We start from the raw sequence: 14,611 nt of genomic DNA on the forward strand, positions 1-14,611 counted from the left end.
TCATCCTTTGTCTTTTAATTCTGTGGCACCAGGGAGCACCAGAAAAACAAAATCCAAACACTGAAATACTGGCATGACCCTGAGGATTCAGAAAATGTACCATTTACCCATATTATCTGATTTGGAGGGGGGATTTTCAGTCTGATAACAGACATGGCGTTTTTTCAAAGACAAAACAGTAGTGTACGATTCTAATTTGTTGACATGTCGAGTTGAAAGTCTGAGGTAAAACATTTTTAGAAAAAGTTGTTATTCAGCATTTTGAGATATTTCAAAGGGTCCTTAATACATGTCCACCACATATAATTTATATCAGGTCCCAACTTTCATGGAATTTACATTACAAAATGAACACAGTGTTCTGCTTGATTTATACGCAATATTTTCTCAACCTTAGTTTACATTATGTGTGATAACTCAAAACAGCTACTCTTGTCAGATGGCCATCATACATCACTGAAAAGCTGAGAATCCAAGCTTTCAGAAAAGGTATGGTAGCCTTTTCCACTTTTTCGGTAACTGTTTCCATATTTTGAGGCCCTGGCTCACGGTCTGTGTGTTCACACCAGAAACTACTAAAGCTTTAATGGCCAGGAGTAGGCTAGCTGACTTAGAATGGTGACAAAAGCTACAGCAGCGACTAAAAATAATATCAACATAACGATTTACACAACAGCTTTAGTGGCTTTTGGTCTAAACACACGCCAAGCCTTTCGTGACACACTCTTCCCTGTTGTCTTCTCTCTAATTTCGCGCTGAAAAAAATTGACGCCCCGTCTTGTCAATGGATGGAGCCCGGGCAGTAAATGCGAGATGCCCGCTTTCGCTATTTTAGATGGCTCAAAACCATTACGTTTTAATGAATCAATAAATAACAGTGTAAAACAGTGGAGTGTAAAAATGACCAGGGTTCACAAGTTTTTATTTTGTCACAAAAGGCTTCAAGCATGGGCTAAAGCATAGGCTAACAAGTTTTAGAGTTTACCACTTCACCTTCAGCCTTTTCAGCCCCTCACGTGAATATTATCCTCACACGTCCCTGAAATACCAATTACAGAGATAATAGAAAGAAGTTTGTGTTTCTTCTTTTATGTTACCGTTAACTACACAAGCTTTAAGCTAACTTAATATCTGGCAAACGGGAGCTATTATTTTCACCAGAGCTTCGGCTAGCTCTGGCAGTGTTCAACGCAAGCTGTAGCGAACGGCAGTAACTTTGTTATACCGCACAAAATATGAAAACGATTGAAACCATTACTCACCAAATTCAATCCGCTGGTAAATGCAGGTAAATGTGTAAGTTACACTCTGGTCTGCCTTGTCCCAGGCCATCCTTAAAAAAAATCCGTTTCCTGTCCACCGGGTGAGCAAAAAAATTTTCAGTCGGGAGGGAGGGATTTTTATTTTAAATTTTTTTTTATTATATATGGATGGATAAGAAATCGCAATGCTGTGTTTGCTTTTTCTTTCAGTACTTTTTTATTACAAAAGCAGACATTTAATAAAATGACAGTTTAATCAACTGAAACTTGTACAAAAACTTTAAGTTAGCATTTTAAATGCTGACTGCAACATTTGCAAAACTTTTACAAAGGTACTTAAAATGTCCGACACACTGACTTTTTGTAGTTCTAAATCGAGCGTTAGGCCTAGTTCAGATGAAATTACACTATTAAAATGATCACTGAATGATTTGTTTTTCTGAATCTTTACTATTTTGTTGTTCGCCAGAATACCATTTTGCGATTTCACACTTAAGCAAATGTTTGAAAACTCCGGATCTCCTTCCTTCATAGTGGCTGCCATTTTTTTTGTGCCGCACGGCGCATGCGCAGAGCTGATTCAACAGGGCTTTCCACAAGCACCGGCTGCGGCTACACAATTAAGTCCAGCCGGCTACTTTAATGACTATTTCTGTAGCCCACAGGCTCTAAATATTAATTTTCGATTTTAATAAAATTAAATGTTTATCTAACGGACTGACAATAATGTCAAACTGAACCGCACTCATTTAAGTTGTGATTCGCGCTGTTTGTACCGATAATAACCACAAATTCCCAGCAGACTTCATTGATCAGGGGACAGGAACTCATCCGCGGCCCCGACATGCGGTGTGTGCGCGAGCGCGCACTCGGCGGAGGCAGTAGTGTGCGCGCGCACTCGGCGGAGGCAGTATGAGCTTTAGTGGAAAGCCCTGGGAATGCGTAAATGTCAAGTTCGAGTTTAGATTTACAAACCCGAAAAAAATGTCGAAAAACCGGCGTTAAAAAAAAAATTTCACCCGCACAAACGGCACTCACCCGGCCGGTGGACCAGAAACAGAACATTTTTTAATAATGGCCCCAGGTGGATATGTCCTGCTTCTCGTTCTCGCAGCTTTGCAATTCAACCACGGGCTCTCTCCATGCACTCCAAGTACACGTGAAGAGTGTGCGCATGATTGGAATAATGGAACGCAGTTTGGCATATGATTGGTTCTCGGCAGCGAAGCAGCCAGGAGGATTTACTGACCGTCCAAGTGTCATTTAAAGGGCCGATTTCTGAAGTGCTCAGTTTGCGTATTAAGTCAATCATATGATAATTTTTTTAAAAAAATCTCCCGACCCCGACACCCCCCCAAAAAAATCTCCTCGGATCTACACGATTCGCGTAGGTCACCCTTTTTGACTTCAAAACGGTGAATTTCGCCGAAAGGTGAGAGATTTTCATGCCTGCAAACTGATCAGGCGGGCCGGCTCTGTGGTCAGCATGAAGCTGGACTCTCTGGTGACGGTGTCAGAGTAAAGGTCTATGGACAAACTATTGAACATCATGGACGATGCCAGTCACCCTCTGCACACCGTCATCAGCAACCAGAGGAGCCTGTTCAGTGACAGAATGCTCCTTCCCAAGTGCAGGACAAACAGACTCAATAACTCCTTTGTCCCTCACGCCATCAGACTGTACAACTCCTCTCTGGGGGGGAGGAGGGGTAACAGGAGGACAGAGGACGGGAAGGAGCAGTAGCCTAGCCTAACAATAAGCAATACCGGACAATGTGCAATATAAAATGCAACATCTCTCCTACCTATCTCTCCTACCCTTCTCCCCACCTTTTTTTCCCTTCCCCCTCCCCCCTTCCTTATTCTTTTTATATATTTGTATATGTAAATAATTTATTTTAATTTATCTCAAACTTTTCTCTATTTCTTTTCTCTGTTTATCTGTAATGATGCTGCTGGAATATTAATTTCCCTGAGGGAACCCTCCCAAAGGGATCAATAAAGTTTTATCTAATCTAATCTAAGATCCACCTGTGTGCAATCAAAGTGTCACACGATATCTGTATAAATCAACCTGTTCTGGAAGGACCCTGACTCTGCAACGCTACTAAGCAAGCAACATGAAAACCAAAAAGCACTCCAAACAGGTCAGAGACAAAGTTGTGGAGAAGTATAGATCAGGGTTGGGTTCTAAAGGCCCGGTCCCACTGGCCGATGGACACAAAACGTATGCAAAAAGGACACAGCCGACGAGCAAAATTTGGGGGGTGGCTCTATCCGTTTTCATCCGCTCCAGAAATGGACAAAATTGGCGAAAACAGAACGGAAAAGAACGGACGTGGGTAGTATATAGCGGGGATGTTAAACGCATGTTCATAGGAAGCCTAGCGGATGAAAGCGGATGGAAGTGGATGACAGCTCCGAAGGGGTTACCGGTGATAACTGAGAAGCGGACGCATAGCAGAAAGAGCGGATGCATAGCGGATGAAGGGGATGCATCACGTACGCCTAACGGAAACAAAGGGGATGTTGCGCGGATGTATATCGGATGCAGACCGTTCACTGCGCATGCGGGGGGTATGAATTGCGTCTGCTCTGCGGATATAAAGGGATGCAGCACGCACGCCGTCAGCATAAAGTGGAAAGACGTGCTGGCGGCTACATCAAGAGATCCAGATGATTTTCTCCCCCTTTTTATACAAAATATCGATTGTCCGCTAGGTGTCCTTCTACATACTCTAGACATACTCCAGACATCCTAAATATACGAGATACATCCCAGATATAAATGCTTTGTCCATTTTGAATACTTTATATACGAGATGCATACACTTACATCCTTTCTATTTCCGTGCTACTAACGATGAATAGACGTTTCATGTACCTTATCTTTCCTCCCTCTTTCCATTTTCAGCTGCAGCGGATGTGAGTTGCAAGGATGCCCAGAGGATGCAGAGAGGATACAGCAGACGTTTAACGGATGATAACGGACATAGAACGTTTGTTGCTCGTATATGTTGCGGATTTACATCGTACACGGCGGAAAGTTCATCCGTTCTAAAAGTTTTGTGCAGCTCAAAACTTTTTGCGCGGATGAAATCACAGTGGACGGATGCTCGATGGATAGAGCGTATGAAGCACGTATGCAGTGAGTACACAACGGATGCATAGCGTTTTCCAACGGATGGCAAAGATTTTTTTACGTTTTACATCCTCTTTGCCTCCGTAAGTGCAGTGGGACCGGGCCTTAAAAAAAATATCCCAAACTTTAAATATCCCACGGAGCACCATTAAATCCATTCTAGCAAAATGGAAAGAATATGTCGCCACTACACCCTGACAAGAGAAGGCCGCCCACCAAAACTCACGGACTGGGCAAGGAGGGCATTAATCAGAGATGCAACAAAAACACCAAAGATAACACTGAAGGAGCTGCAAAGATCCACAGTAGAGATAGGAGTATCTGTCCATAGGAACACTTTAGGTCGTGCACTCCACAGAGCGAGGCTTTATAGAAGAGTGGCCAGAAAAGAGTCATTGCTTAAGAAAACATGCTTGGAGTTTGCCTAACAGCATGTGGTAGACTTCCCAAACACATGGAAATAGATTCTCTGGTCAAATGAGACTAAAATTGACCTTTTTGGCCATCATGTGAAAGGTCATGTGTGGCGCAAACCCAACACCCTGAGAACACCATTCCTACAGTGAAGCATGGTGGTGGCAGCATCATGGTGTGGGGATATTTTTCATCTGCAGGGACAGGAAAGCTGGTCAGGATTGAAGGAAAGACGGATGGCACTAAATACAGGGCAATTCTGGAGGAAAACATTTTTGAGTTGGCCAGAGGTTTGAGACTGGGACGAAGGTTCATGTTCCAGCAGGACAACGACCCTAAACATACTGCTAAAGCTACATTGGAGTGGTTTAAAGGGAAACATTTAAATGTCTTGGAATATCCTAATCAAAGCCCAGACTTCAATGCAATTGAGTATCTGTGGCATAACATGAAGATTGCTGTACACCAATGCAATCCATCTAACTTGAAGGAGTTGGAGCAGTTTTGCCTTGAGGAATGGGCAAAAATCCCAGTGGCTAGCTGTGCTAAGCTAATAGAGACATACCCCAAGAGACTTACAGCTGTAATTGCAGCAAAAAGTGGCTCGATAAAGTATTGACTTGGGGGGTGGGGTGGGTGAATGCCTATGCACACTACAGATTTCTGTTCTTTTTTGAAACTTCTTGTTCATGTCACAATAAAACAATTTGCACCTTTAAAGTTGTAGGCATGTTGTGTAAATCAAATGGTGCCAACCCCAAAAAATCCATTTTAATTCCAGCTTGTCATGTGACAAAACAAGACAAACACAAAGGGGGATGAATATTTTTGCAAGACACTGTACAACAAAAATAAAAATGATAGTGGAAAATTATTCATAGAAAAGATGAAACAGTTTGTAGATTTAACACTGAAAGGAAAAAAAAGAAAACTCGAAAATAGGAATTGTCACAGGACGTTATATAAACCCCTTGCATTGACTTCACACTTACTTTAGCAACCATTGCTACCCTTGTCCTGATGGACAAGTGAACTTTGTTTACATACTGAAGAGAAGTGATATTGAAGATGTCAGACATCTGTAGTTTGAAGCTAAAAATGCTAAAAATGCTACAATGCTACAGCTAAAAATGCTTTACTAATGGATCACTTGGATAAGTCAGAAAGAAGCAAAGGATAGATATATGCAGAAAGTAGAGTTTATTAGTGGTTATGAGCCATACAAAGTTCCTCAAAATCATTGGAGTGACGATGTAGATTTGTGGCCTAGAGTTACCTACATAGATGTTGGAACGTACAGTGCTGAGCGTAAATGAGTGCACCCCCTTTGAAAAGTAACATTTTAAACAATATCTCAATGAACACAAACAATTTCCAAAATGTTGAAAAGACAAAGTTTAATAGAATATTTATTTAACTTATAACGTGAAAGTAAGGTTAATAATATAAATTTAGATAACATATTTTTCAGTTTTACTCAAATTAGGGTGGTGCAAAAATGAGTACACCCCACAACAAAAACTACTACATCTAGTACTTTGTATGGCCTCCATGATTTTTAATGACAGCACCAAGTCTTCTAGGCATGGAATGAACAAGTTGGCGACATTTTGCAACATCAATCTTTTTTCATTCTTCAACAATGACCTCTTTTAGTGACTGGATGCTGGATGGAGAGTGATGCTCAACTTGTCTCTTCAGAATTCCCTATAGGTGTTCGACTGGGTTCAGATCAGGAGACATACTTGGCCACTGAATCAGTTTCACCCTGTTCTTCTTCAGAAATCCAACAGTGGCCTTAGATGTGTGTTTAGGATCATTGTCATGTTGGAAAAGTGCACGACGACCAAGGGCACGGAGTGATGGTAGCATATTCTCTTTCAGTATAGAGCAATACATCTGTGAATTCATGATGCCATCAATGAAATGCAGCTCCCCGACACCAGCAGCACTCATGCAGCCCCACATAAGGACACTGCCACCACCATGCTTCACTGTAGGCACCATGCATTTTTCTTTGTATCCCTCACCTTTGCGACGCCATACAGTTTTCAAGCCATCAGTTCCAAAAACATTTATCTTGGTCTCATCACTCCAGAGTATAGAGTCCCAGTAGTCTTCATCTTCGTCAGTATGGGCCCTGGCAAACTCTAGGCGGCCTTTTTTGTGCCTGGGCTTTAGGAGAGGCTTCTTTCATGGACGGCATCCATGCATGCCATTCCTCTGCAGTGTACGCCGTATTGTGTCACGGGAAATAGTCACCCCAGTTTGGCTTTCTACTTCTTTAGATAACTGCAGTGAACTTGCAAGCCGATTTTCTTCAACCCTTCTCATCAGAAGACGCTCCTGTCGAGGTGTTAACTTCCGTGGACGACCTGGATGTCCCTGTGAAATGGTTTCAGTTCCATCTTTCTTAAATTTTTATACCACTTTTGCTACAGTATTCTGACTGATAAGTAAAGCTTTGCTGATCTTCTTGGAGCCTTCACCTTTGTGGTGTAAAGAAAGCATTTTCTTTGGGGAATTCTGAAGAGACAAGTTGAGCATCACTCTCCATCCAGCATCCAGTCACCTAAAAGAGGTCATTGTTGAAGAATGGAAAAAGACTGACGTTGCAAAATGTCACCAACTTGTTCATTCCATGCCTAGAAGACTTGGTGCTGTCATTAAAAATCATGGAGGCCATACAAAGTACTAGATGTAGTAGTTTTTGTTGTGGGGTGTACTCATTTTTGCACCACCCTAATTTGAGTAAAACTGAAAAATGTGTAATCTAAATTTATATTATTAAGCCTACTTTCACATTATAAGTTAAACAGATGTTATATTAAACTTTGTCTTTTCAACATTTTGGAAATTGTTTGTGTTCATTGAGATATTGTTTAAAATGTTACTTTTCAAAGGGGGTGGACTCATTTACGCTCAGCACTGTACCTTCTCACTACATTTTCTCAGTTTTAATTTAAAAAATAATAAATAATAATAATAATAAATAAATCATTTGCTGGAAGAGAAGAGCAGGGAGGATTGAGAATTGACCAGCTGTGGTTTGTTTACACCAGACACTAAAACTTGTAGCGTCCTAGCAACCACCGAAAAGACACGTACAGAAAGCCCAAAAATGCCTCCTTACCTGGGCATAAACAATACATGATTTATCGAAGTGTCCTGATCCCCAGATCTTTAACCCAGCCATATATATATAAAGTTGTACTCCACCATGCCCTTCCAGGTTTTCATCCATTTGTCCGTGTAGAGTGATGTCTGCAGCACCAAGCGCTCCCATTTCTCTCTCATTGTCCGCTCTTTTGGGAAACGATGAGTACTAATCCCATCAAGATCGGTGTTGCTACACCCTCCTACAATACAGCTGTTAACCATTTTAATAATTAAGCGATAACGTTGAAGAAATTTGCAGAAAACCACCAGATCGTTTTCTCATAGACAAACCAGCGCTGACGTAGGATTCAGAGGGAGGCGTCCCGCAGATGACGTCACGAAAATCAATGCTTGCCGGGAAATCCAAATGCCAAGTTTTTTCAGAGGCGGACCAATTCGCCTCAAATGGCTTGATTTCAACTGAATTTTTCTGGTATTGCACAACGTAAAAAAATTGCAGAGAATGCAGAATGTTCCAGTTATTTGACCAAAGTTTAATATAAAATAGGAGAACTACATTGATCTTGCTCCTGAATTTACCCGTGATATGCCCTTTAAGTCTCAGCTAAGGTTAGGCTATGGTGAGCCGCTGTGTTGATGAGGCTCCCATGAGCATCAGGCACATGGATTCGAGACAAATACATCTCAAGAGACTCAGCTAAGATTCCCTGAGCTTCGGGAAGTATTCCCAAACCCATCTGCAAGTATTCGCAGACAAAAACAGTACCACCAAGTTTCAATGCATGCACTGAAAGTTTTCACAATGTTTATGGCCACTCATGAGGTGGAAAGACGACAAAAAACAACTCGCAAAGCTCGGAGATCAATTGTCATGAATTGCATGACTGTAGGCGATTCTACCAATTTTTCATTAGCAAGTATTTGCAAACACATCATGAGCTGTAGTGTGCCCAGGGTCTAAGGAATGACCCTCATGCTCTCCTTAATCATTTGGATTTTTTTTTTTTAAGACAGCTTCCAAGAGACACCTCTAAAGAGCTGTAGATTATTATCCATTACAAAAAAAAAAAAGCATATAAGAATGCACTTGAGAGGTAACAATTATTTCTATAATTGTTAAAGACTTCTAAATCAACAAATACTCATTTGTTTTAACTTGGTATTTGCTGCTAATTTTCTAAGTGATATCTGTAACCTTTTTTGTATCCTTATTTCTTGGTGAGAGATTATTTAGATAGATAGATAGATAGATAGATAGATAGATAGATAGATAGATAGATAGATAGATAGATAGACAGACAGACAGATAGATAGATAGATAGATGGATGTATATTTTACATACAGATAAAACACACACACGCACGTGTATATAAAATACACATACACACGCACGTGTATATAAAGCCTAGGTCACAACCGGAAGTACGATTTTTTGGCCGTGCGATTTTTGGAGTTTCCCAAAATCGCTGCGTTTTTTTTGTTCGTGGAGAAAGAGGCACATTGGCCGTAAGTTTGTCTTGCAACCTGAAAAAAACGTAAGCGTCCCTAGAGTTTGTTTGACATGACAAAGAACCTCTGCGGCCAGTCTACAGCTCGAAAATCAGCACTTCACACACGCGCCCTCCATGCGTTTCTTGCGTTTTTTGCACGTAGACTGGCCGTAGGAGCACGTACGGCCGGTTGTGACCGAGGCATAAAATATACGCACGCGTGCACATATAAAATACACGCACGCGCGCACGTGTGTGTACAGTGGTGCTTGAAAGTTTGTGAACCCTTTAGAATTTTCTATATTTCTGCATAAATAGGACCTAAAACATCATCAGATTTTCACACACATCCTAAAAGTAGATAAAGAGAACCCAGTTAAACAAGTGAGACAAAAATATCATACATGGTCATTTATTTATTGAGGAAAATGGTGCAATGTTGCATATCTGTGAGTGGCAAAAGTATGTGAACCTCTAGGATTAGCAGTTAATTTGAAGGTGAAATTAGAGTCAGGTGTTTTCAATCAATGGGATGACAATCAGGTGTGAGTGGGCACCCTGTTTTATTTAAAGAACAGGGATCTATCAAAGTCTGATCTTCACAACACATGTTTGTGGAAGTGTATCATGGTACGAACAAAGGAGATTTCTGAGGACTTCAGAAAAAGCGTTGTTGATGCTCATCAGGCTGGAAAAGGTTACAAAACCATCTCTGAAGAGTTTGGACTCCACCAATCCACAGTCAGACAGATTGTGTACAAATGGAAGGAATTCAAGACCATTGTTACCCTCCCCAGGAGTGGTCGACCAACAAAGATCACTCCAAGAGCAAGGCATGTAATAGTCGGCGAGGTCACAAAGGACCCCAGGGTAACTTCTAAGCATCTGAAGGCCTCTCTCACATTGGCTAATGTTAATGGTCATGAGTCCACCAGCAGGAGAACACTGAACAATAATGGTGTTCATGGCAGGGTTGCAAGGAGAAAGCCACTGCTCTCCAAAAAGAACATTGCTGCTCGTCTGCAGTTTGCTAAAGATCACGTACACAAGCCAGAAGGCTATTGGGAAAATGTTTTGTGGACAGATGAGACCAAAATAGAACTTTTTGGTTTAAATGAGAAGCATTATGTTTGGAGAAAGGAAAACACTGCATTCCAGCATACCTTATCCCATCTGTGAACCATGTTGGTGGTAGTATCATGGTTTGGGCCTGTTTTGCTGCATCTGGGCCAGAACAGCTTGCCATCGTTGATGGAACAATGAATTCTGAATTATACCAGTGAATTCTAAAGGAAAATATCAGGACATCTGTCCATGAACTGAATCTCAAGAGAAGGTGGGTCATACAGCAAGATAACAACCCTAAGCACACAAGTCGTTCTACCAAAGAATGGTTAAAGAAGAATAAAGTTAATGTTTTGGAATGGCCAAGTCAAAGTCCTGACCTTAATCCAATCGAAATGTTGTGGAAGGACCTGAAGCGAGCAGTTCATGTGAGGAAACCCACCAACATCCCAGAGTTGAAGCTGTTCTGTACGGAGGAATGGGCTAAAATTCCTCCAAGCCGGTGTGCAGGACTGATCAACAGTTATCGGAAATGTTTAGCTGCAGTTATTGCTGCACAAGGGGGTCACACCAGATACTGAAAGCAAAGGTTCACATACTTTTGCCGCTCACAGATATGCAATATTGGATCATTTTCCTCAATAAATAAATGACCAAGTATAATATTTTTGTCTCATTTGTTTAACTGGGTTCTCTTTATCTACTTTTAGGACTTGTGTGAAAATCTGATGTTTTAGGTCATATTTATGCAGAAATATAGAACATTCTAAAGGGTTCACAAACTTTCAAGCACCACTGTATATAAAATACACGCACGCGCGTGTATATAAACTACACGCACGCACGCACGTGTATATAAAATACGCGCGCACGCGCGCATATAAAATACGCGCGCACGCGCGCATATAAAATACGCGCGCACGCGCGCATATAAAATACGCGCGCACGCGCGCATATAAAATACGCGCGCACACGCGCATATAAAATACACGCACGCGCGCATATTAAATACACGCACGCGCGCATATTAAATACACGCACGCGCGCATATTAAATACACGCACGCGCGCACGTGTATATAAAATACACGCACGCACGCGTGCACGCGTATATAAAATACACGCACGCACGCGTGCACGCGTATATAAAATACACGCGCGCGCACAGGTATATAAAATACACGCACGCGCGCACGCGTATATAAAATACACACACGCGTATATAAAAAACACGCACGCGCGCACGCGTATATAAAATACACGCACGCGCGCACGTGTATATAAAACGCGCGCGCGTATATAAAACGTGCGCGCGTATATTAAATACACACGCACACGTGTATATAAAATACACACGCACACGTGTATATAAAATACACACGCACGCGCACATGCGTGTACATAAAATACACGCACGCACGCGTGTATACAGCGCGCACGCGTGTATACAAAACACACGCACGCGCGCACGCGTGTATACAAAACACACGCACGCGCGCACGCGTGTATACAAAACACACGCACGCGCGCACGCGTGTATATAAAACACACGCACGCGCGCACGCGTGTATATAAAACACACGCACGCGCGCACGCGTGTATGTAAAATGTGCGCACGCGTGTATATAAAATACACGCACGCGCGTATGTAAAATACACACACGCGCGTATGTAAAATACACTCAAGTGCGCACGCGTATGTAAAATACACGCACGCATATGTAAAATACACGCACGCGTATGTAAAATACACGCACGCGTATGTAAAATACACGCACGTGTATATAAAATACACACGCACGCATATATAAAATACACACACGCACGCGTATATAAAATACACACACGTGTATATAAAATATGCACGCACGCATCTGTATATAATATATACACACAAATATACATTTTGTGTGTATGTATATATATTTTATATATACCCACAAAATGTGTGTGTGTGTGTGTATATTATATATTTATTATACACACACGAGCAGAAAACACCTGTAGATTGATATTAAACTGCAATAAAGTCGACTCTGTATCAGTGTTTAGTAAAAAAAGGGCCATATCGTGAAGCAGAAAGCTCAAACCATCAGGTTCCTCTCCCCAGGTTTAGGTCAGTAGGTTAAGACTAGTCGTGTTAATGAGCTGAGCTGAGTTAACTCCACTCCGCTCCTGTTGCTTGATTAAGACAGCTGAGAAATGGTGATTACACAGAGAACTGCAGGAGAACCTCGGCCACATTTCCGTTGTGTGTGGAGTAAAGAAAGAAGCGAGAGTTCTCCCTGAGCCGCTCGGCTTGCCTTCAGCTAGTTTGCTTTGCCGGGTAGCAGCTCGCTAACACTCCCAAGTGATGAGAGCCGCAAACTCACTCCGCTTCACCAAGTAAAGTTCAGCCAGGTTTCTGAACTGCACAGATAACTGACCTGAAGCACATGATCTACAGTGGCTGGTTACACAGGTAGCAGTCAGTACCGTGTGCTGGCTAACCCGGACAGATACCGCACCACCTGCTACTAGCGCCAGTTGTAGCCTCAATGCTACTGCCGAGTCTCGGTAAACCTCCGGGTTCAGGGGATTCAATGCTTTTATTGTTGTTAGCCTAGCATAGCCTAGCATAGCTAGTTAGCCACACCACAATATATTTTTTTTTTTGGTAAATCATAAAAGCATGGAAGGGAGCTAATATGAAAAGCCGTTTCACAAGCTGAGTTTTATCAGCTTCTTACAACTTCAGGTTAAACACTCAATAAATATTTCAAACAGACAGCATGCATTACCTCTTGGCTCTTTGAGGCTGACAATATGGCGGGTCTTGAAGACGGGCAAACAGGTTTAGCTGGAGTAAAGAGGGGAGAAAGACATCCGCACCTGTAGGGGCGCCATCACAGATTCAGCCTTTTTTAAAAATGAGTGGGGCTTCAATCAGTTTTCGACACTCTGGGAAGATGATATTTTCCAGTTGGGAAGTGGTATTTACCAGTGTGTTGTGTTCACATGCTTTTGTTGTGGTTGACAAATTAAAGATGGTGGACCAGATTCAAGTTAGCAATAGTTAGTTAGCTATCGTTAGCAATAGCGTCTGCTCTGGATAGGTAAAAACAAACCATAACAACGCATTTTTAAAGGAAACGGATTTCTAATGTATTATATTACACTTGTTAATGACGCAACATTGCATAGACACCAAAAACTACCCACTAGTACTAGTAAAAAAAAAACTTTAGTAGCGTACAATGCTTAGCATTCAAGTGTCTTGTACCGCTCGCCGCCATGTTGAAAAGGTTAAAGTTCATCTCATCTCGGCAACTCGTGTATCAAAATTTTCTACGAGTTGCCCAGTGGAAAATACCACAAGAGGGGGCGTTCATGTGTGTTTTCCATGTCGGCGTTTGGTATTTACCATAATTCCCATAGCACATGAATGCAGCATAATATCTACGTAAAATATCTGGAGGCCTATCGGCTAGTCAGAGTGAAGCGATCTGGCCGCCATATTACCACACACATCGGATCGGTCCGGTCATATCTCTGCCTAGGAAGCTACACAAAACTGGGCATGTTATTCATCCATCCATTATCTCTAGCCGCTTTATCCTGTTCTACAGGGTTGCAGGCAAGTTGGAGCCTGGGGTACACCCTGGACAAGTCGCCAGGTCATCGCAGGGCTGACACATAGACACAGACAACCATTCACATTCACACCTACGGTCAATTTAGAGTCACCAGTTAACCTAACCTGCATGTCTTTGGACTGTGGGGGAAACCGGAGCACCCGGAGGAAACCCACGCAGACACGGGGAGAACATGCAAACTCCGCACAGAAAGGCCCTCGCCGGCCACCGGGCTCGAACCCAAGACCTTCTTGCTGTGAGGCAACAGTGCTGACCGCTACACCACCGTGCCACCCGTTATTCATCTAACTGTTGAGGAAAAAAAAAACACAAACTGAACATGTTATTTACACGTGTGTGAATTATTTTTGTGGGGGTGTTTTGTGTTTAATCATAATGTACAGTATTCAATGCATTTTATCATTACAGAAACATTCAGGAAGATTACTGCAGATTGTATTATTATTATTATTATTATTATTTGGACCAAATAGAAAATACATG

At 42.0% G+C, this 14,611-nt stretch overlaps 1 protein-coding gene across 4 annotated transcripts in view; it reads right to left on the minus strand.

Moving 5' to 3' along the window:
* zgc:86598 (STKc_CK2_alpha domain-containing protein) overlaps nt 1–13,337 on the minus strand; it is a 103,723-nt gene extending 90,386 nt beyond the window's left edge. For all 4 annotated transcript variants that reach the window (XM_060943160.1, XM_060943159.1, XM_060943158.1 and 1 more), the window contains exon 1: nt 13,274–13,337. The gene's annotated coding sequence lies outside the window, so the exon portion shown is untranslated. The remainder of the gene's footprint in view (nt 1–13,273) is intronic.
* Between the last annotated feature and the right edge of the window lie 1,274 nt (nt 13,338–14,611).

This window comes from Neoarius graeffei, chromosome 16 (assembly GCF_027579695.1).
Source record: "Neoarius graeffei isolate fNeoGra1 chromosome 16, fNeoGra1.pri, whole genome shotgun sequence".
In the NCBI taxonomy this organism is placed as follows: Eukaryota; Metazoa; Chordata; class Actinopteri; order Siluriformes; family Ariidae; genus Neoarius; species Neoarius graeffei.